This window comes from Etheostoma cragini, chromosome 2 (assembly GCF_013103735.1).
Source record: "Etheostoma cragini isolate CJK2018 chromosome 2, CSU_Ecrag_1.0, whole genome shotgun sequence".
Lineage (NCBI taxonomy): Eukaryota > Metazoa > Chordata > Actinopteri > Perciformes > Percidae > Etheostoma > Etheostoma cragini.
The window spans coordinates 24,383,488-24,408,198 of record NC_048408.1 but is presented as its reverse complement, the minus strand read 5'-3'; the positions used below and the strand labels follow the sequence as shown (position 1 = coordinate 24,408,198).

General features: G+C 40.0%; 2 long non-coding RNA genes across 2 annotated transcripts in view; one reads left to right on the top strand and one right to left on the bottom strand.

Annotated features, from left to right (window-relative positions):
• Positions 1-13,697: 13,697 nt before the first annotated feature.
• LOC117935229 overlaps positions 13,698-24,711 on the bottom strand; it is a 17,233-nt gene continuing 6,219 nt past the window's right edge. Inside the window, exon 3 of the long non-coding RNA XR_004654704.1 lies at positions 13,698-13,772. This is a non-coding gene — a long non-coding RNA (uncharacterized LOC117935229). The remainder of the gene's footprint in view (positions 13,773-24,711) is intronic.
• The window catches only part of LOC117935221, an 18,788-nt gene continuing 16,849 nt past the window's right edge, over positions 22,773-24,711 (top strand). The window contains exon 1 of the long non-coding RNA XR_004654703.1: positions 22,773-22,834. This is a non-coding gene — a long non-coding RNA (uncharacterized LOC117935221). The remainder of the gene's footprint in view (positions 22,835-24,711) is intronic.

Sequence of the window (24,711 nt, the reverse complement as noted above, 5' to 3'; positions counted from 1 at the left end):
AGTTCTCTAGTGTTGCTTTAAGGGCAACTGTACTATGTTTCAAGCTTTCTCCTCCGCCTTGGGGCCCCGGTACTTTGCTCTGCATCTGGGTGTGATGTATGGTGCTATTGTATGTATAAGAAAGTGCCAAAAGGAAGAGATGGAGGGGCATGTTCAGATGATTAATGACACAGGGCTCAGGATCAAGAGCCAATGACACAAGGCAGGGAAAGGACGTGTGAGTTTATGTAACACTGTGAGGATGTTGGGTGGCAGCCACAATATTACATTATATATGTTGACCCCCCCCCAGGCCTAGATTTTTTTTTAATGCAAGAACCTGAAAAACTCTTCTCTCAACACAGCTCATTTTTAAAGCCCATCATCATTAACAGCATTGTCTTTTTCTTCAATGAAAAATGAGAAAACCACTCTGAAAAAGTAGTAATGTATTATATACTTGTTAATGTTTTATCATGATGTACTTATAGGAACATTTTTCACTTTTCAGTTTTTATGTTTCATTACTTTGAACAGAAGAACAGCTAAAAAATAAAAATAAAAAAAATGACAGTGACTGTGTGTGTTTGCTTAGTTTGAGTATGTGGGAAATGAACTTCTTGCCTCCAGAGAGAGGTGGCCTGCTGACAGAGATTAGTTTACATCATCCCTTTTTCAATCTTTTCTGTAGCTAACACACACAAACACACACACACACACACACACACACACACACTTATAAAGGCGAAACCAATACAGTCGGATTTAGTATACTGTACATCTTTCCATTCATTTTTTCATGCTCCTGTTAGAGTATAAAAAGAGGAAATCCCCCAGTTAAGGTTTTTTGGCCATTGGAGGAACCGATCTGCTGGAGTGCAAATCACAAGTGGAAGGATGGAGTGAGAGATGGAGTTTTGAGAAACAGAGACAGCGAGAAGAAAGGTTGTCAGGGAGACAGAGAGACTGCAAATGAGACAACCAAAAGAAATCTTGCTAGCTGTCTTTAATTATACATTTGTGTCTGTGTGTTCGCAGCAGTGTAGTTTGGTGTAATGCAGGTGTTTGTAACTGCTGTGTGTGTGTGTGTGTGTGTGTGTGTGTGTGTGTGTGTGTGTGTGTGTGTACAGGGCAGGTCACGACACAGTCTGAGTGTGTTCTGTATGTCTCACATATCCAACCTGTTTTTTTCACCTTTGCTAGAGGCACCGTGTCATACCTCGTGTATGGATTCCTGTTGAAACATTAACAAGTTGTGCTAAAACAAAAACAGATGGAGCACATGGAGTTCCTTTTCGATTTGTAGAGTAGCTGTCAAGAGCTATTGATCTCCGATTAGCGGATTTATCACTGTTTACTCATCCACTGCCTTGTAGCTCTTAGGTACTACGCTGCAGAATTGCATTACCAAGGACAAGTGCACAATTTTTAAACACAAAAATACATAGAATGAATACATAAAAATGCATTCAAGACACTTTTTTTTGTTTTTTTAAATCAACACATGGATTTCTAAAACATTTCACATATAGTGATTGAATTGAATAAAACACATTTCTCTGGTTTCTCTTGTTTGGCTTTTGACCCTTTTAAGACAAACTTAAATTTCTTAAGCACTCTTCACAGATTGCATCCTGACATGTGTGAGCACTTACAACCAATTATTAATCTATAACACAAAGTTGGAATAGCAATAATATAGTATATACTATTACTATATAATAATAGATTAATATTAGTGGATATGTAAGGCTGTATTGTTTATTCTAAAGACAACAGAGAAGGTTTCAAGAATGGGGCCTAACCCCTTGGTTTGGCAAATATGGCGCATCTATTTTACTTTCCTACCTCCAATAACGAGTAGCACACATCCACTTCCCTCAGCTTTTTTATGGGAAGATTCTGGGTGTGAATCTGTTTCAGTTCCAGACAGGGTACACCTGGCTAAGACCAATGCAGTCTACTACCGTTTTCACAATGAGGGCTCACCCAGGGTTGACTTTGTATTTGAATGGGTTAACCCACGTTGACTGACTCCGCTTCGCAATCCAGGTAGAGATGTGGGTTGGACAGATTATGTAATTGGTTGGAAATAGGAGACAGTCCTGACTAAAGTGTCACAGGCTGCCATGACACACAAAACAACAGATTGATATAGGACATAATCACTGTAAAACAATCTGAAAACAGTTTTATTTCTCAAGGGATAGCTGTCCCTCCAGGAATTCAAGATCACAACAATTCACACAAGTTCAACCAATAACTCTGAATTGTGCGACTTGCAATTCTGACCAATCACCGCAACTTTACCGCAAATTTGACCAATAATCGGAGTTCACCGCAACTTTAACCAATCATAGCAGTCCCACGTACCAGACTTTAATTCAGCATGTGACATAAAGTGACCAAGCGGGAGTGAGAACGGGTGGATGTAACACATGTGCATTGCCAAATCAATTTCCTTGTTTCTGGTATGAAGACAGGACGTGTGTGACTCAAACACCTCACATTTACCAAAAAAAAAAGTAAAGCAAAATTGAAGACAGCTAAGGTCGTTATTGTAAGTGCAATCATAAGTTTATAGTCCAATAAGTACTTTATCAAACCGTGTGTGTCCCGGGCCAGGATAGGAAATAATTAGAATAACTAGCAATGTAAAGATCAACCAGCCACTGACAGATATGTTCAAATTTTATTAATTCAATTAATTACTATTTTTGGTGTTAAATCTGCCAGCCTTTTTCATATTATACCAACATTTGCAGCATCCTGAGCCTTTTTGGTAGGGTTACAAAGAAAACTCAGCCCAAAGTAGTTTTATTCTACCCCAAATAAGTTTCCTTTTATTTAAAAAAGAAATTATACCAATTTCTTTTGCAATTTTCACTCTCTCACAACTTCACTGCAAGAAAAATACAACAGGCATCACAACTTTTATTGCAATTACTGCAAAATCAGGCATTTTGGACCGCATCAATCTAAAAAATAGGTTGTGAAATCCTAGAGGGATTGGAAAGGGTTAAACTCAAGAGCAACTTGACTTGTTAAAGCTGCCCTGAAGATGTTTCGTCTCTTATCAGAGAGACTTCCTTAGCTCTGACTAACGGTAGGGAAACACAGCTATTTAACCTCTGTGGGGTCGTCCAGCGACCAGTCGTTATGTCTCCAACGTCCATAAAAACTGTTGTACAACAGCCAAGAGCACTCACAAACGAAGCGGTATCGATCATCCTGACAGCAACCGCTTCTCTCTCTCTACACACACGTCTGCAGCCGACAGTTCAGTGTGGCCACTGGATTTCTTTTAAATGAGTCGGGAAGCCAACAGCAAAGCCTCACTTTACTTTTAATGTTACCAAACAAAGTGAAATGTACTCCCATTGTCCTGAATGGTCATACATCAAAAGTATCAAGAGTAACTAGAGTAGCTGACTTCCTCGTTTACTGCTGCACCTGCAATTCATGAAGTGCAGAGGAGAATGAAACTAAGAGGGTCTTTCTCCACAAAATCATCTGTTGAGTGTTTGATCGTTAGTTGTGTTTAAGAACGTGACTGCTGTGTAACATTTATAAAACCGTTTTTATTTCTCATTCATCAACACACAGTCAAATCCTCTCCAGGCAACCACACAGCTGACTTTGTGCACACACGCACGCACACGCTCTGGCTAGAGCCTAAACTAATCTTATGGCAGGGGCCGTAACACCCTTCCACTTAAACTGCAAGACATTTGGCTTTTCATATTAACATAGACATGAGGCTTACAGTGCATCAGAATCATAACCTAGAAAGAGCATCGTCTACCACATTATCAGTTCCTTTTCTTATAGCGTATCTCTAAGTTGAAGTTCTGCACAAGCAGAGCCCATCGCATGAGTGGCTGGTTGTGGTTGAACATGCGGGAAAAGGTGCAACTTTGAGCAACTTCAGACACAGTTTTCTATAATCACATGCTTTCATATGGTCTGGCTAGAAGCATAAACTGACCTAAAGGCGGGGGCCGTAACAACGTGTGACCACCCTGGCCGAGCCCCAGGTCGTATCTGAATTGTCATGACCAACAATCAACAAGTGTTAGACAACCATAGTCCAAATAAGCCCTAAAATAAATCCTACATAATGTCCACTTTTTGTTGGAGTTATTCAAACTTTTTTTCTGGAGGAGGTTAAAATGATACAATTCATTAAAAATGAATTCAAATGTGAGATATTTCAGAAGACACAGCGTATCCTCTGCAGAGATACACTTTAATGATCAGATAGAGGAGATTATCAATCACAGAGTCCACTCCACTGCCACCTTTATCATCCCCAGACTATCACTATCCCAAAACCTGCTCCACTTAAATGCCTGGACTCACCTGTGGTTCACAAAGTTACCTGGATGAGCGGTTCTTTGAACAAAAGTGGATTTAGCATGTGTGTGTACCACTGGGCCTCTCAGTGTGTGACCCCCCCCCCACCACCACCACCACACACACACACACACACACACACACACACACACACACACACACACACACACACACACGGCAACAGTGTGGTAATGGAACAAAGGTGACTTTATTCCATCCCTCCCTACTGAACAAAGCCTCTTTCACTTCTCTTTTAAACCCCCAATCCAGCTCATCCTGCGTTTCAGTTTTCTGTCCTTCATATATGTTCCCCCTCTCTCTGCCACTCCAATCTCTTTCTCTTAAAGCAGTTGCTTACGTGTGTGTAAAGAGATTAACAATAATATTAAACCCAGAATGTGTCTTCATCCATTCATCTCTGTCTGCTTATCCGGTGTCGGGTCGCGGGGGCAGCAGCTCCAGCAGGGGACCCCGAACTTCCCTTTCCCGAGCCTTATTAACCAGCTCCGACTGGGCGTTGCAAGGCCAGGTTGGAGATTTATACTATCATAATGTGTCTTCTATGAAAACTATTTCAGCATACAGTACAGCATGACTCTTGCAGATCAGTAACCTAGCAAATGTTGACGGGATTATTTTATCTGTTCCTCAAATGTTCTTACTAAAATAGTATCTGTACAGTAGATGCTGTTATGGTATTGTTGTTTAGTGGTTTGTTTAGTTTTTTTGGGGATCACTTCACTGCCAAACTAGTCTCGCTTTGCCAGACCTTCCTCCACAGAGATGCGGAGGAGGGTCTGGCTTGTCCACACAGCATTTGAGGATGGGCAAAAAAAATGCGCTCTGGTTAATTGGCATTTCTTTAAACCGATCCCAATTGTCATGGCCGGTGCTAAGCGCCGAACAGAGACACGGTGCAGCCGCAGTGTAGCCTCAGAAAGGATCTTGTTTTGGTCGAACACGTGTACGTTAAAAGGTTGTTTTAGTCGTGCAACAGAAAACTAAGATTGGACAGATAGTCTAGCTAGCTGTCTGGATTTACCCTACAGTCCTCATAAACACCAGAGTTTAAAATTCCAACGCAAAGAAAGTAAAGGACATCCGGGCGAAAAGACTGATATCTGGCAGAAATTTCTGGTCGCACCAGAGGTGGAACGTTGTTATGTTTACTTTGTTAAGCAATGTGTGTTTGGGCGCAGCTGGAAGGGCATCTCATCCCTATGGCCTTCGCCTTAAGGTTTTTAACCAAGAGCTAAGTCCGTTGGAGTGCTGAGCACATACAAAATAGAAATAGCAGTTACGTGGATGTCACTCTATTTCATGAGTATGCATGAAGCTTTGTAACTACAAGCCTAGCTGGTCCTGCTGAGTGTTAAAAAGGAGACAAGCAATGCATATACCGGGGGTTTATAGGGGGCGGGTGCCATACGACGCTATCCCCTGACCCCCTTGGGCGGTGAGTCCAGAAATCTTTCTGTGGGTGCTGAGGCGGAGCTTTGAGAAGTTAAACTATTTCTGTGTATGTATACATTAAATCAACTAAGCTGATTCGGATACTGATTCTGAAACCTTATTGTTGGGAGCTCGGTAAAAAGCCGGGCACCTTTGTGTCAATTAAATGGCATTACACATGATGAACTACTCCAAACACAAGGGTTTTCAACTGCTTTACAAAACAGCTTATTTGACAATATAAATGCAGACATATTGTGCAAAGGGTATTATTGATCCAGTCTCTCATTAGAAATATTTGGAACCTGAAATGCATGTTTTACACCAGGGCACTACAACAGCAAGTGTTCAATTTCCTGAACACTTATGCAGCATAAGGTGGCAGTGATTAAAGGCCACAGGCTAAAAACGCGCATCTGTGTAGTATCAAGTCGCAGTTACTCAAATCTACTGACTGCATGACCAAATGTAGTTTGCGGATAATGAGTCATACAAACATGCACGTTCACTAATACCCCCTCAATGATGGCAACAGAGAAAAAAAAAATGTATTTTTGTTGTAAATAGTGAAATAATCCTGAATCTGATCTGAAAACAGATTACAGTCCAATTTTTCATAATTGCTGCCAGGCCTCTTTCATCATGCTACAAGCTGTCTTTTCATTAAAAGGAGCAGAGCTGGAGGGTACAAAGTAGGATTTTGTAATGCGTGAGTCTGCTCTCTTTGCCAAACACCATATTACAAAGCCAACGGAGGTGTGTGTTGCCCGTACAAAGATTGGAGTAAACATTCTAAATCTGAGGCAATAACTCAAAAGCACACACACACACACACACACACACACACACACACACACACACACACACTTTTAAGCTGGACATCAATATCAAAGGATGGTATTATTTCCATTTCATTTGCCGAATCTTTTATCTAATCTTCACTATAAGATGGCTAATGAATGACATCACATAAGAAGCTTTGGAAAAGTATGTACATGAATGTCTTTGTGTTTGTTTGTGTGTGTGAGTGTGTGTCAGTGAGAGAGAGACGGGTTTGGAAGAAGAGAATTTCATTTTATAGCTGAAAGACAATGAGCGCACCAAACAGTAATAATTACATTTAAAATAGTCACACACACACACACACACACACACACACACACACACACACACACACACACACACACACACACACACACACACACACACACACACACACACACACACACACACACACACACACACACACACACACACACACACACACACACGCACACGTGTCTGCGCCCACCATTTATATATATATATATATATATATATTCCAGTTCTCTCTTAAACAAAACTGCTCTTCATTAATAAACTCCTAACCTCTCTACGAGGAGATAAAGGGTAATTACGTAGCTATCGTCAATTCAAATGGGTCTCTTTTTCTCTGAGCGCAGGGACCATAGATAAGGCTGCTTAATTAACTTAACTGCTTCTTTTCCATCACCTCTCATGCAGGGACCCTCTAACTGCTGATGGAAGTGCAGAAAAGGCTTGATTATACTTCCACATTCAATCATTTGTATTGTCACATCTAGTCAGTTTTCACAGTTGAAGTTTAGAGTTATTCATAAAAGACTTTTCTCGTTTGTATGGAATAGAGCAGGGCCATAGATTATCTGAAAATGATGTTTAGAGCTTAAGTGGGACTGGGTAAAAAAGTGTTTGAAAGTGAGTAAGGGGGAATTTGATTTCCATGTGGATAGTTCCTTACATTAGATTGAAAAATGGCAGCTCGAAAAATCAAATTTGAGCTGCCAGCTTTCAGCATAGCCTGAGCCACATAATGTTATATAATTCATTATTGATCACCCGAGGGAAATCCAAAGTGTGTATCCAGAGGTAGCACAGATGAACAGCAGTGACCCTGGTAGAGTTCTACGTGTCTTCCTCAAGGCCTCAGCCCACATGGGAATACTTTTACCAGCAGGGGGCTTGGAACTATGTAGTGATCCTGTCTGGTATGTTCCACCACAAACCCGCTGCGTCCATCGGGTCCCAAGGGACCCCGGAGGATGAGATGAGGCTAGTGGGATATGCGTTGGAGTACAGGATGAGTCTAGGGACCCCAAAGGTGAGACCACGGTAGCAGAAAAATACAATTGAAAACAGGAGCGTCTCTGGGACCAGAAGAACAACACAAGGGTTAAAAATGTGGTGCTGGTCTGTCTGTTAACCTTCTTCTCAAAAAGAGCTCAGCTTCTTGACTCACACCTGAAAAGCCCAAACGACGACGTCATAATCACAGACACTGTTCCATTTCAAAACATGAGATTGATCTCCATCTTCTCATCTAACTCTCAGAATGAAGTGAATACGCATTATATACTGTTATTATGACTACTCCTTTAACCAATCACTCATTCAAAAACATGGCACGCACACCTACTACATGAATCAGTTGGTTGGCTGTACCTACAGTTTCGCAAAAAAGACGATTGCGTTGTGTTACACGTAGCAAAAGAAAAGTATGTTGCAAATAAAGAATAAAAATGACTGGCAGAAATAAACTGCTATTGCAGTTCATATCACATTTGATAAGTCTCCTACCCTAATTAAATTTCTCTCTCATGTCAAGTTGTTCTGCTTTTCTTTGGTCAAACTAAAAATATATCTCTAATATACTAATATATCTCCTTTTAACTCGCCTTTCGTCCAACTCCCTACTGTCATTCCCATCTCTTATGCAGCTTCTTTCCTTCCATTATTCATCATGCATATCCGACTTGAGGCTTTTTCTTATTTCCTCCTTTCTCCTTTACTTGTAACTTTCAAATTCAGATGAATTAACCGCAGAAGCTCTCGTCCCTCCTTTGCCATTCTTCTGACCATTCCGTTGCGTTCCTGCCCTTTCACTTTAACTCTCTTACTCCCCCTTTCACTTTTTCTTCAACACTGTGAACCTCCCACCGCCCCTCTGCCTTTCTACCAGTTTTCCACCCCCCTCACGTCCCTCTCATCACTCAGCCCTGTCTCTATATCCGACCCTCTATCGCTTCTTTACCCGTAGTCCTCTCTTCATCCACCCACTCAACCTTCTAATGGACTGTGTGTGTGTGTGTGTGTGTGTGTGTGTGTGTGTGTGTGTGTGTGTGTGTCTTTTTTGCACGTGTCATTGCGTGTGTATGCACATATACAATATGCATGGGTTTTCTCTCCAGGACAAAACGTTCATTATGGCGGAGATGAGAATGATGACAATGATAATAAAGATCGGAACGATACTGATCAAACATCTCCCAGTGGCAGTATGTGTGCATGTGTGTTGGAATTATGTGTGTTAACTTATGTGTTTCTGTGTGTATATGTGTGTGTGTGTGTGTGTGTGTGTGTGTGTGTGTGTGTGTGTGTGTGTGTGTTTGTGTGTGTGTCCTGTCCCATGTGGCTTTAGGGTAAATATTTCCCCTATAATGACAAAATTAAGGACAGCCTCTTTTTTAGGTCCCTCAAAATTTGCAGAACAGAGGAGTTTGCTCTTTTTTGTTAGTAGGTGCTGCTGTTAATTGGAGCTGCTCCAGGCTGTCCGCAGGCTATTGGGAAGTGTGCATGAATGTGAAACTGTGTTTGCCTCCAAGTGTGCAAGTGTGCGTGTGTGTGTGTGTCACTGTAGTTGATACCGGGACATGGAACAGAAGGTTCCAAGGTTCAGGCATCCACAGAGAGGGAAATTAATAAGAGCTGCTGCCACCTCTGCTTACACACAAAGACACAGCAATGTTAGGAAGCTTTCAGCAGTGGAAATTAAATTAGGTAGCAGGAATCAAACACTTAATGACAAAAAAAAACAGGTTGAACAACGTTAGCAGCACAGAGCAACAGCAGCAAAAATGGGGACGGGGGCGCATGGCGGGGTGAGATTGCAGTCACGCCAGGCAATTAATTACTTGCATTTGCTGTTGTTTGCTGGTGCAGGACGCCAATTTTTACGCGTTCATAGACATGCGTCATGCTATTAAGATCTTCAAAGTCTCCAGTGTTGGGCTCTTTAGCAGCAAGTCTCACATCACTTTTACTGCCGCAGGAATGAAAACTAAATGTGTGGGTGATGGGAAAAGGATTTCCGCTGAGTGTCGACTTATGTGTTACAGCTACAGAGGGTTGATGAAATGTTGATGCCATGGGTCACCTCGTGGATGAAGTAGCGGAGGGTAAATGTTTGTGTTTTAGCGTGTGTTACATCAAGAATAAATCATATTCCATATGAAATTATCTCTATATTGCCTCTTAATCTTTACACACACACACACACACAGAATCTTGACTCACTCATAAGCTTCTTCGTTGGGACATTGTTTTCCTTTAAATTCCTTGTAAAGCAAAAATAAATGTGTTCTGAGACTGTCACACCATAAGAAAATGTGTTATTAACCACCCGGCCAAACCTGAATGATGAAAAAAAGTATGTTAAATTTAGGTTTCAAAATCGTGAAACAATACGCAGTATTCTCTGCTCCGAGACGCTGCGTGGCATCTTGGGTGAAGGCACTGAGCCTGAGAACGAGCTGCTGCCATTGGCTGCAGCGCATTGGCAAACTCCCGTTCCAGCTGTGTTAGTTCGCTAGCCAAATACTAAAAATGTAGCACACACAGAGCAGCATATACCTCAGCGCCAGCATACTATAGTTAGCAGCTAACCCAGTAGCACACAGTCTATGATAGACCGCATAAAGCACACACTCACAGCGGTGAACACAACCTACAGCGAGTGTGTGCAGGATTGCTGATTCGGGCTGATAGGCAAATCAAATCTGCTATTCTGCTATGGTTTATATGATTGTGGCAATAAACAGTTGCAAATTCATCTATTTATTAGAATGAAAGAGCTAAAAGAGCTTGTGTAATGTAGTGAACGCACGCAGCGGATGAAAAAAAAGACATCCCAGCTGCCAAGAGATGTAATGTTAGTGGTATCGTAGTTTTTATATAGCAGCGGAGAGGTTATGACTCCAGTGCGGGAACCATAATTTAAATCCACCCCAAAATCCCGGACATAGAAATGGTGAAAAAAAGAAAAGTCCAACTCCACAAAACAGTACTACACAGTTTACAGTCTTTTCTAGGAGTATTTTTAAACATGTGTAATGGGCTCAGAAAGAAATCACAGATTTTGCTTTCCCCAGACTTTAAGCCCTTTCTAAGTTTTGCTATTATTTACACTCCCCTGGCTCAATACTCAGAGAAAATGACTGTACAACCCTGCAGAAATGATTTTCATTATCTGTCTCCAAGGTCTGAAATGTAATGAATGTACTCTGTTCCTATTTCAGTTCCAGTTTGCTGCAAGCTGATTCAGCACTGAGAATTGGTCCTTTTTCTGAAATGAAAATTCATGTATCATCAACTTGATTGGATTTACCTTTTATTTAGACATTTGGAATAATACTTATCATGGAGAGAAAATACACTATAAATTTGTTGTACTTATTAAGCCTTCATGCGTGGAACACTGAGAGAGAGGTTTATTGAAAGAGAAAATGAAGCCAGCTGGAGTCAGTTCTTTACAGCAGTATTTTTAGTGACACAAACAGTATTCTGTTTAAACTGCATGCACAGGTTGTACAATATATAGTTAACCATGCACATTTTTGTTAATTCTCTCACAGTAAAGAAAAAGTGACATCCATAGATAAATCATACTGAGAGACTTATTTCAAAAACATGCAAAACGGAAGATGAGCATGTTTGCTTTCATTCATTTTGGGTGTGCCCCACTTTGTTGAAACAGATTATATACAATCAAATCAAACTTCAATGTTGTAAAGGAGTAAAAGTGAAGGGAAACCTAATCTTAATAAATATGTGAATTAGACAAATTGTTGTTAAACATATAAACAAAAACAACTGGTAATTACACCATCAGGTGATGGTACTGGGAAATGAAATGTATAGTTAAAAATATATTTAGGAATTATTTTGTGATAAGGTGTACGCTTTGTTGGCTTCACTGTTTCTCAGCTGTGTTTGAAGTATCCAATCTCACGATGCCATGTTCAAAGGATAAGCCTTCTGTTGATTAAATGGGTCAATTTTAGCCATCAGGGGGCCGATTCACAAGGGTCACGTTTTGCAAATAAATGTGTTAGTCCTACAGAACTCTCAAGGGTCACAAGTAGTAGTTTAATTTGATCAGTGAAGTGTGTCAAAATGAGCAACAGAAGAGATGATCATAGCTTGCATGATGCAAGTAAGGTGCAACAGGGCCCAGACTTCATAATTACATTTCACCAGCTTGCGGTTTGTCGTAATACTAAAATTTTTGCAGAATGCAAAGTTTCCCTGTCGAACCAACAGTAGTGAGCTTGACGGTACAATAGGCATAATTCATAATAACATAATGGCTGTTCTGATTCTATGATTGGCAATCATATTACTCAGCCTTGCTTCTTCCTGCAGGTGTGTGTAAAGTTGCCTAATCAAAACAGATGAAATCAACCAAAGAGTGAGGCTGAAAGCTTACTTACAACTGCGGAAATCCGTTGCGGAACCACAGTATTTTGCGAGTAAACAGTTCCGATTGATTGATTACACATGCAAAGATAGAGCTCAGTAGCTCTGTGGTTGAGAATCAAAGAGAATCACCAGTTTTACTCTAAATGTTTTTTTTGTCTGCATTTCTGTTGCATCATGTCATCTTCCTGCTTGACAATAGATTTCTTCCTGTATGATTGGAATGATTACGATGACTGCCAATTGTTGAAAATGGTGAGCCTTGAAAGAAGCTCTTGCTTTTTGAAGGACTCAAAGGATCAACGCCTGGTCTTACTGCGGATGCTTTGGGAACCACTGTACCAAGAAACAATTGAGATTGTGCATGACATGTTACAAAATTAGATCGACTTGGATTTAGAAAATGAAACAGAATCTTTTAATGGGCATTTTCTGTGTAACACTAGTGCAGAGCCAAACAAAAGTAGTGTTTTTTTTGTAGCAACCAACGTAATAATAACTGTGACTTATATGGCGCATTTCATGAAACTCACGGACGCGTTACACAGGACAAGGGGAAGGAAATAGTAGGCCAACACAAACACTGACTAAAATGAATAAAAGGTCTGTGCTAAATGGCTCGGTTTTGCCTGTTGTCTTTCACTTTCCCTTTCAGCTTGGAGTTGTTCTTTGTTTAATTTCCTTCTTTGCTGTGATGGCCCTGCCCTACGGTGGCCGAGACGGTTCAACCCAAATACAAAAGCATTACATAAGCAACAGTGGAAATGTGTTTTACCCATCCACCACCACGACCAACCTCCCCATACAGATTTTTGCAAGGTAATGTAACTCAATAGAGGCCAAACGGCGTTGATATACAAGCTAAATGAGTATGCGTCTTGATAACACGCCATTAATGGTATTCAAATTGGCATGTCATACATACGCCATTTCAATTAGGAGAGACATGTTTGCAGATATGCAAATGAGGTTTATTTGCATACCGTGTATGACCATACATAGAACATAGTGTGTATGTGTGCATGAATGACATATTACGCTCCTAACACTGCATTAGGCCGAATACTGAAGGTAACACAATTAGCATTCACTTTAAACATCTGTATGTAACACCTTTGTTTTGAACCGTCTCGGCCATCGCCTGCCCCAGTATCAGCCATTACTACAACAGGTAACTTCTAAAATAACAATAAAATCAAATTAGGCCTATATGAATAAATCTCCTGCTACCTTTTGCCTGGCTACACTAACACAGGCTTTTCCGGTGTTACACCAAAATCTGTGACCCTACAGGATGTGTTAATGTAACGCTGCAAGCAAATCATTTTGTGACTTTGCGGGAAAAAAATCTAAACCGGGCAAAGACAAAAATGAAAACTATATAAAAATAGCGTTCTTCTCACTATTAGTCTTGTTTACTGTTACAGGTCATTCATGATAATCAGATGGAACATTACACACTTTCAGAAACATGCAAAAGTTACATATAGTCACTTTAAGGAAATCATTCTTCAGATCAGTAAAAACACTTAACATTTCAAAACCTTTGTAAAACCATAGGAACACTCTGACCATCATTCTCTTCATACTTCTTTCTTCCTGCCAGCTGTGTGGATAAATAGATTGTGTTTTTGTCAAACCACTAAATAGAATAGTCCAATATTTACACTCCTTTTAGCTCCGTTTTTGGTTTCCGCAAACTCCTGAGCTAACTGCTTTACTCATGGATGCTGTTAGGAAAGCTGAATACGATGACGCCACTCAGCCTTGCAATACATTTGTCCCATCGGCCACTTGCAATATTGCAGTTGCAAAATCCCATTTAGCCTAGAAAGGGTTTTCTCCATAGACCGTCACTACAGACATCCATAAAACATAACAGCACCTTGAATGGCACACAAGGTTGATTATTACCATACTGTATATATTATGCATTTTTAATCCACTGTTTTATATTTTTAAAACCTTCCCAGAGCCTAGAAGACATTTATCTGCATGATGTAATCTAAATGTAAAGTCTGTGGGCCAAGTAAAAACTGCATGTTAATAATTAATTATCTATTGAATGCCATTTACTGCATAAGTGTTTATCTTGACATGTCTCTCCTGATTAAAAATATATGTCCACACGTCTGCATATACACAGAGACACACACACGCAGACTGTTTATCACCTTACCCATCGCCACTATCCATTAGTGGAAGATTTATATGTTTTCATGTGTCTAAACATTGTCAGTCTTCCAATGAATTATACGTTATAAAAACAATATGCTGTTAAATCAATAAGATAAGATGGAGTCTTCCTTTTTTACTATTGACAAAGATAAATCACACTTATAACAGATTAGATTGAATTAACCTGGGTTATGTTTCATCACTGAGATCCTCTGTGTTTCTGGAATTGACCACTCCTAATAAAAAAATAAATAAGCTAGATTTAATGTGTCTCCTGTTGTCATGTGTGAAAGGACAAAGTGTTTTGAGGAAGTAGAGGTCAGATATTGTATCAGAGGTGGACTACATTGATTGTGTTTAAATAGGGATGTCTAAATATCCCCAGCACATCATCTGTCAGCAGAGGTGTCAAGTAACAAAGTAAAAATACTTTGTTACCTTACTTAAGTAAAAATGTTTGGTACCAATACTTTACTGGACTAATTATTTTACAGTATGCCTGCACAAATCGGGGAAAAATATGAATCACGATTTTTTTTTGCTTAGAATTGATATCATAATTCTCTGCCACGATTTTTTGGACCATGACAAAACCTAACAAATTGGCAGTACCAAACCAAGATTATTATAGTTTTGCATTTTTCATAAGTTTTTATTTTGTTTTGACTTTTTGTTTTCACAATCAGTTTAGTTTTAATTCGTTTTTTAAAGCGGATTTGCTAGTTTAGTTTATTTTTTATTTTTTGTTAAATACTTAGTTTTAGTGTACTTTTTACCAGTTGGCTAACAGGTCTGTGGATGATGCAGTCAACTTGGGACTGCATTTCATCCTGCAACACGTTGCCTCTCCAGGGCCATATGCAAGGATCCTGTTCGTGGACTTCAGCTCGGCGTTCAACACCATCGTCCCGGACATCCTCAGCACCAAACTCTCCCAACTCACTGTGCCAGCCTCCACCTTTCAGTAGATTACAAACTTCCTGACTGACAGGAGTCAGCAGGTGAGGCTGTGGAACATCACATCCAGCACACAGACTATCAGCACTGGCGCCCCCCAGGGGTGTGTGCTTTCCCCACTGCTCTTCTCCCTCTACACAAATTACTGCACCTCAGGAGACCCATCTGTTAAACTCCTGAAGTTTGCTGACGACACAACGGTCATCAGCCTCATCAGCTAAAGAGGGCTTGGCGTTCTACTTTACCCTGTTAAGGTAAGCTAGGTTAACCTCCTTGTGTTTGTTTCTCAAATGTAGGCTACTTTCAAATTTGTGGGATGTTTCCTCGTAGTAAACTGTACATATTTTACCACCTTACACTACAAGGCACTTGCTTTTATCTGACACAGTCATAATCAAATAGAACACTGCCGCTTTCTGCCGACTCTCGGTACAAACCTGATTCCAGGCAAGGGGCACGTACTATGTTGTTTGTTGTGTTAAATTTTACATGGAATGTCGGAATTCCTGGGTTCCTAGTTGGACACTATATACGTCTACGTGAAATTTCACGGTCGGAAAGATATAACATTATTTGCTCTATGAAAGACATTGACAAAGACAAAAACTAAGATCATTTACTCGATAATTTTGACCTAACAGATTTTTTTTTTGGGCACCTATACCACATTGCATATCATCACAAGCCTGTAAACATAGAGGCCTCGGTGAAAAGAAGGAGAAGCACTGCATCGTTTAGGAGTGCTTAAAACTTATTTTATACAGACCATGTTTAAAACTCACAGAAGAAAGAGTAGCGTTTGTGATGTACTCGGCTTGTAAAATTAAATGAGAACCAAAGTCATTAAAAAAAAAACTAAAAAATAATCGAATTCATTGAAAAAAAATTAAATTGTGAACAGGGTGAATCAAGATTGCTGTTTTATAACGATTAATCGTGCAGGCCTATTTTACAGCAGACTTTTTACTTCTACTTCTTACATTTTCATGCAATTATCTGTACTTTATACTTTATTACTTCTATTTCAGTTTGGCTTGTTTTCATTTTGGCTTGTTTTTGTTCAAACCCCCCCAAAAAACACCTATCCAGATAAATTGCGCCATCTAGATAGAGTGAATCTGTTGCCTTCACAGATTCCTGCAGCTGAGCTTGGATGTACATTTACATTTCAATAAAAGGCTATTGACAACATGCCTCTGAAATTTTTTCTTTTTGCACAATTACAATACTTACAGGCAACTAGTCATAATATCTTTCGCTCCATGAAACACATTTTAATGCTCAGTAGTACACATCCTTAATCTATTTGCATTGTACCAAAATGCATTCATTTGAAATGGGCACAAATGCGGCTGAAACAGGCGCATCCCAAATTTTTCAACCTTAACATTTTAATGATACAGATTACAGATGTCTTTTTAAACCCTTGCATCTATACTTCTACCTGAGTATTGAATGTAAATACTTTTGATACCTCTGTCAGGGGCAAAAGTTGTGAGGATGGAAAAGAAAAATTTAAATTCCACTATATATTAAAAGGTTTCTCCATTTCAAACAGAGCATTAAACATCTCACAAGCAACTGACACTTTACACTCTGAGGCAGAGTATTTCTCCTTTCTACAGGTTGAAAAACGTCATGTACCAGTTCGCTGGAAAGCAATTTAGAGCTGTAGAAGCAAACCTGACCTGAAACATTCACATCCTTGTAAAAATAAAGCATGTGAGGCTTACTGGGGCTTTGGCTCAGACTGTACTATTACTGCAATTATAATATGCAATCAACGGACTTTGAAGTGATATATCTATGGTGGTGATATATGTATATACATCCTGACTTACAGTTTCAATCACAGAAGCACACACACACACACACACACACACACACACACACACACACACACACAAGAAGATTACTTTTCCTTTACTGTGGAAATCAATAAACACACTCCATCGCTCAATTTAATGCCAACACCTTCCAAACAAACTCAGATGCACGTACACACGCACACAGCCACCTGTAGATGGGTTTCCTTGTGATTGTGTGTAGGGAGGTGGATTGGAACTATTCTATTGCCCGTCTTGTTATACCAGACAAAGACAATTAATTTATTTTTATTTTATATAAAAAATATTTCTCCATCTCCGACTTCCTCCAGTACTGCAGACTCTCCATCTTAACTTCTTTCACCACTTCTTTCATTCTCTGCCCTTTTTCAACTGAGTGTGAAGAAGGTCATATGTTATTCTGAAGTCACTGCGGGTCACTGTTGAGTCTGTGTGTGTGTGTGTGTGTGTGTGTGTGTGTGTGTGTGTGTGTGTGTGTGTGTGTGTGTGTGTGTGTGTGTGTGTGTGTGTGTGTGTGTGTGTGTGTGTCTCAGAAGCATTGAGCCAGAGTAATGGGTTTGTTCAGCCGTCCGTTGCAGTTGTTTTTCCGTTGAATGATCCAGCAAACTGGTTAGATTCACCAATTACACACACACACACAAACACACACACACACACACACACACACACACATTCATATAATCAGAATACAAATACCCAGTTGATACCGTTTTGAATGTAGTACCTTCATATTTCTTGTGCAGATCACACAGTTATTTTGTATTAAAGACATACTGCAGCTGATTCACATTCAGTGCACATGTTGAAAAAAGTTTAAACGCTTCCATCTTTAAACCGCATACAGAGTCCTCCCTCCACAGATGTGTAAGTATTTTAGGAAGTGGTGTGTGGAAGCAGCCACTTACAGTAGGGTCCAATCCCAGTGATAACAGGAAGAAAAAAAACAAAGGCTGCAGCCATTTCAAAGGTGCAGCTCTTTAAGGTTTTACTTCAACTGTTAAATAATCTGTAGGAGTAGTAGAAGTGAAGTAGTAGGCCTATCTGCCAATATGGTTGATTTATCGGCTGTCAAAATGACTCATCTACTGTATGTGTTTGTGTCAATAGACCTTTGGCAAACACGTGACCACGACCACGTGACGACGCCATGATGGATGGCAGAATCCCTGGAAGCACAAGCAAACAGTGTAGTAGACGAGCGGAAAGTTTCAATCAGTTTAAAATACATTACACTAAATAAACTGAAATAATAATAATGCTATCTTCTTCTTTATGGCTTCTTCTATTGATCGACAAGTTGTCGTGCCGTGACGTCACATGCAAACGTCTATAGTTGGCAAGTCGTAACTTTTGGCATTTATTACCATCATCTTTTGAATCATCATTATCATTATCAATTATCAATACATGATATCCCACCATGCATTGTGCATGCGTCTTCTAAAACTGTTTTGTATACAACTAATTTGTGACAGGAAATAGGTTTTGAAGGAAATCTGTTTAAAAAATGAGGAAATGCATGAGTAATACTTTTAAAATACTAATATTTGAAAATACAAAAACTGCCAAAATACACAGAGCTACCTAAAGAGCCAAAACGTCAAGCCGCACCACTGAAGACGCACATTCGAGCGGGCAGCCCTGTTGTAATGGGAATGCAAATCCCAGTCACGTTAAGCCGACGTGCAGAGTCAAACTGAGTCAAGCAAAGCCAGCACACGCATATGGAAAAACCCCATTGGTAGTCCATAGTTTAGTTTCCATACTAGAAAGAGAGGTGAAGAGGGAAAAAGGGTGCCTAGCAACCTGTTCTTATCGCAGACACTTTCTCTAGCCTGTGCTTGTGTTTCTCATTGACTCTCCACTAATAACAGTGCATCCATTCACTCTGCACACAGCTCATTTGAAGCAGAGTGCACACTCTGCAGTGACAACACTGCTTCAGTAATGAGTAACCTGACAAAAAAAAAAAATCTCTATAATACGATTTTCGGATTGTCAGAGGTGACAAACGACCAAAAAAGTTTTCTAAATCTTAGATTATGTAAGCACACAGAGATATTACAAAACTTCAAGTTGTATTTAGGTTTTTATTTGTCATGTGAAAATAAAGGGTATAGTATTTTGTAAGAATGTTCTGCAAAGGTTAGCTTTGCAAATGTCTATTAAATCATATTTTGTTGTGTTCTGCTAATGGTTATCTACTATTCCCAAAACAGGGAAGATCACATAACATTTTATTCAAAGCAATTATGCGTTTGAATTGCCTCCATGACTCCATCTATGTGAATATTTGGTACCAGCATATGAGAACGTGGCTGAATATTGAGTGTATTCCTTTGGTAGTGCAGCCTATTCTGTATTCCTTTCTGTGTGTGCACTTGTTTGTGGGCACTTGGGAATGTGAAGCGGTGTGAGTCAATGTGTAAGCCTGTCTGAAAAGGTGTTGTCTTTAACTCGTTTGTTTCTGATGTAGATGAGTAGGTGTTACATTAAAGACGTTCCCGCTTCACTCACTCTGTCTCTGAGCTCTACTCAAACATGTCAGTACGTATTACATCTCTGCACCTCCTGTATCTATATGTGTGTGTGTGTGTGTGTGTGTGTGTGTGTGTGTGTGTGTGTGTGTGTGTGTGTGAAACCCTTTTTGCAGCCAAGCTGTTATCTAGCAAAAAAATATGAGAGAGCAAGACACATGCGCACAAAGACATCCACATTTGACAAATGTCTGTCTGATCATGTTCACATTAATCCGCGCAGAGACAAAGAGTTACAGGGATGTTTCTCCCAAAAAGACACACTCAATACAGTACATCAATTATACAATGAAGAGGCAGTGAAACATATTTTAGTGTTTTCAAGAGTAACTAGCACTTTCCTCTCATTGGAAGACACCAGTGGCTTAGTTCAGATAGTTTCTCAAGGCAGAGTTGTTTTTTTGCACTGACGTACCCAATCCAGTAAATGCAAACAAAGATATGAGACACACCAGAAGACTTTTAAACCCTTCAGTATGTGATTGTGGAAACCTCACCACATGATAACTGACTGTTGAAAATGACTGTCATAGACAAGCAGTCAGCATTCAGATTATTATTGTTTAAAGTTTAAAACTACAGGATTACTTTAAAATTTGCACCTATCTCATTTCTAAGAAAATGACGTGTAAAATCATCTCGACTGCCAAAAGCCCGACTCGCACGATAACAATGTATGTTTTTTGACTGCCCAAGGTGACATGTCCCATTTTCTGCGGACCACTGCAGACTTTCCACATTGTTGAAAACCCATTTTTACGGTCAAAACAGGGTTATAATTGGGCTTACTCAGGGTTATAATCGTGTGATGTGTTCCAAGCTTCAAACAGAAAATGTACGGTTGAACAAATCTTAGTGACACATTTCGTTTTCTTAAGGTACTTGCAGGGAACAGCTAAGCAGCAGTGACAGACAAACATTGACAGAGCCACCATCTAGCAGAACACAAAATGCATGCATATATTTGGTTTGCCAATAACACATGGTTACTGCCACACGCAGTTTCTCTGTAAGTGACTCTGAATTCTTCTTGTTGACAAAAACTGCCCTAACTTTTCACCACACATTATGCAAATAAAAGCAAATGTAGAAAGGTGCATGTACAAATTACCAAATGCACATATCAACTCTGAGCAACCCTAATGACATTGTGCCTATTTATGACACCCCAACAACATTGTAGATTAAAATGTCTATACCACCGTGGTAGGGGAGTAGCATCCTTTATATTTTGCCCATTTCATCATCGTAAAAAAGCCCTTATACAAACAGAATTTAAGCCGTCTACAAAAAACCTAGCCTTGATTAGACCAACGTGTTTGTCTATGACTGTGTATGTGTGTGTTGTTGAAGCTCCAAATCAAATACCAGAAATATTAAACAAAGGAAATGCTAAACGTTTGTACTGCATGCAAGCTGTAGGGAGGTTGGGGGGTGGAGGATGGGTGACATCCTGAGTCCCATGTGTGATCGAGTCTAAGCAACAAAATCAGCCAGCCTGTTAATTGAGGTTGGTGTAGTTAATAAACACATCCAGTCTTGTGCATTAAATCCCTGTCGACTTCTACCACCAATATTTAACCACGATCACAATCTCCCCCAACTATTAACCAGGGGCTAAATGTGGGTAACAACTGGCAGGAACGTACAGAGATTACATTTTTACTAAAAAGAAAGTTAAGAACAATTTTATCAAGTAGGCCGAACCCAAACATCATCAGTTTTTTAAAGATATTTTTGGGGGCTTTTATATGGCCTTATTGACAAGATAGCTTGAAGAAAGGAAAGCGGAGAGAGCATAGACGGATCACGGCAATGATGTTCCAGAGGGGCCATGACGTTCCAGGGGGGCCCCTAACAATTTGATAAATTGAAATTTTACTATCATTGTGCAATGCCAAGTGTAAAGGAAACTGCTTGCCCTTAAGGCCAACAAACTTTACTGCACAACAATGGCTCAAAATGTGGCATCCACAGTGAACGCAACTCCCTTCCCCCATAAACAAATTATTTGTTGCAATGACAGCTTAGTCGGAAACCTCCCTGAGGGGGCCCCACGCCATTCCCTAGAAGCAAGATAACCAAACTTTTTAATTGATTTAACATTAATGAGTGAAAAAGAGAAGAGAAAAAAGGAGGATGATGAGAAAAGAAAGCAAGACAGTGATAAGTAGAGCAGATAATGAAGAATACGTTGTGTAACAGTAACTGTCCGAATGTTGTCATTTAGCCATAACTAGTTTATGGGGGAGACACTTTAATAACTTTAGCTAGCTAGCATTAAAGTTAGATTTATGGCATTCATGAGAAAAAAAAACAATTGCGTTTATTGCTTTAATGAGCATGTTTGCTGCAAGGAGCTGTCCACTTAAAACGGCTCAGGCCTCGCTCTCCGCTGACCTGTCAGTCTGTTCAGACAACATGCAGGAGGTTACAGTTTCTACAAGACAACAGGCCTGTATCAGATGTTATGGATTCTGCAATGTGGGGAAGCATATGCAGTGACAAAGTAAAAAATGATTCTCATTAGGCCTGTCACGATAACAAATTTTGATGGACAATAAACTGTCCCAGAAATGATCGCAATAAACGATAATATTGTCTTGGACTCTCATTCTCTGTTAACAACAAATGCACTGGAATAACAACCAAACACAATCAAAAACAATAAATAACAATGGAAATTAAAAACCACACACAACCAAAACAATAAATGAAATGGATGTAAACAAAATTACACTTATTAAACTTCAGGCTCAGTCGTAAAGAGTGCCAAAGAGATGGAGCAGATGCTTCAACAGGCCATATGCAAAAAGCTTTTTAAAAATAATTTCTACAGCATAAAGCTTTGTTCAAATAGAGTGAAGTGAATTCCAGTCTATAGCCACAGCAGGGTGTGCAGATAGGACGAGAGAGAGAAAGCAAGAGAGAGAGAGGGAGAGAGAGCGAGAGAGAGAGAGAATTCGTTGAAATGCTGGCTTTTCGGCGATTCTAAAGGGTAACATCTCTTTAGCAATGAAGCGAACTACACTGTCTGTGGGTGCACACCAATTTTCATTATCCTGTTTGTAAAAAAGTCAAAAGTCAAAAGTATCTTTAGTAACCTCCCAAAGGAGAAATTCCTTTTGGACACTCAGTAACTTTGCTGCAAGAGTTGCACACAACACACAACAACAAGCACAGGGTTAAAACAAATAAAAGACAAAAGTACAGTAAACATATGGGTTTTTCAAGAGTTGTGCAAATTAAAGATTAGCAACATTAGTTTGTTTGTTTGTTTACTAAACACCCCGGTGATTGTGTACTGTTGGGAAGACGGAGATGGCCCATCTGTTGTAGTTTTTTTTTCCCAGCTCGGAAAAAGTGCGGCGGATGACTGTGTTTTAGGTGTATATGCATGTCTGTTGTGTTCCAGTGTTTAGTTGCTACTGTTTTACAACAAATGCGACATACTGGCTCACTCAGGTTAAGTGGATCACCACGGCTATTCAGTTGGAATCCAAATTGCTCCCACACTGTAGCTGTCGCGTTAGGAATTGAAACCAATTCCATCTCTTTTTAATTTTTTTACTCCTCCAACTCTCAGCTAGCGTTTTCTCCACACGCGTCTCTTTTGCTGCACTCTGTGGACGGCTACACCAGGAGTCCCGCCTCCCCACACAAAGATCATGCAACTGACAGGTGACTAGAGGGCTCACTACTCGTTACGCTAAGGAACCGAGAGTAGTCATCCAGTCTCTTTGGTAGAAAGAGAATTGCAAATTGAAATTATTGCATGAAAATTATCAACCACATTTTTATTTATCATTGTTACTAATATTGCGACAGGCCTAGAGTAAGTCTCATTGAAAGAGGGGCCTCTGAGTTTCACAACAGAGGAGTTAAATACCTCGCATACGCAAGAGACTGTGGAATAGGTGGTTGAGTTTTCTCATTTAATAGAGACATGTGAAGCCTTTTCTCTAATGGAAAAGTTGCAACACAAGAATGACTTTTATATTCATTATCAACCTTGATAAATTGTAGGAAGGACATTTGTGTTCACATTTTTTCAAAATGGTAATCCACCACATTTAATGTATTGGTTTGTATACATATCTGTACCCTAGTAGACTGTGTTTTTCATGTTATACGCTGTAAAGCACTGTGCCCTCTTTGAGACAGTGGATGTGTAGGCTTATACGTCTGTGTGCGTTCGTGTGTGTGTGTGTGTGTGTGGGTTGGGGATGGAGGGGGGCCCTTTCCAATTTTTTGTCCAGGGCCCGTGGTCATGTTAACCCGTCCCTTAGAGAGAGGGGGGTCGACAAGCTGTAAAGCGATGCGCGCCTCTGCTTAGGACTCAGCCCACATGGGGTGCACGCTCTACTGGGCTAGGGGTGGCCTCTCAACATCATTTGTAATTGTTTGTCGAATGGGCCCGATGGTTCTTGGCTGTCCACACTCTAGTTGGACCATGCTTTTTTATAATAGGTTGTCTGTTATAGCCAACATAGATATAGCTCAAATCAGAAAAACTGTTTTAATCATCATTAGACGTCCAATAGTTGCTCTGTTACTCCACACTCAAAAGAAAAGTGCCCATCCTCAAAATTCATCTTTGACCTGTCGGGGCAGTTTGCCAAATATCCTCCCTGAAGCAGACTCTGCTGGCAAACTCCCCGCACTCAGCTGTTCTTCTGATATAACATTATCGACCACCATCTTTAGTGCTCCTGACTGAACTGCAACTGTGCCCCACGTCATTCCTCCAGTCTACTTTTCTGCTCAGTGTTCCATGTTGACACAGCAGACATGATCCAAACTCTGACACCATTCCTCCTGATACCAGTCCAATGGTGTGTACAGTGGGTACGGAAAGTATTCAGACCCCTTTAAATTTTTCACTCTTTGTTTCATTGCAGCCTTTTTCCAAA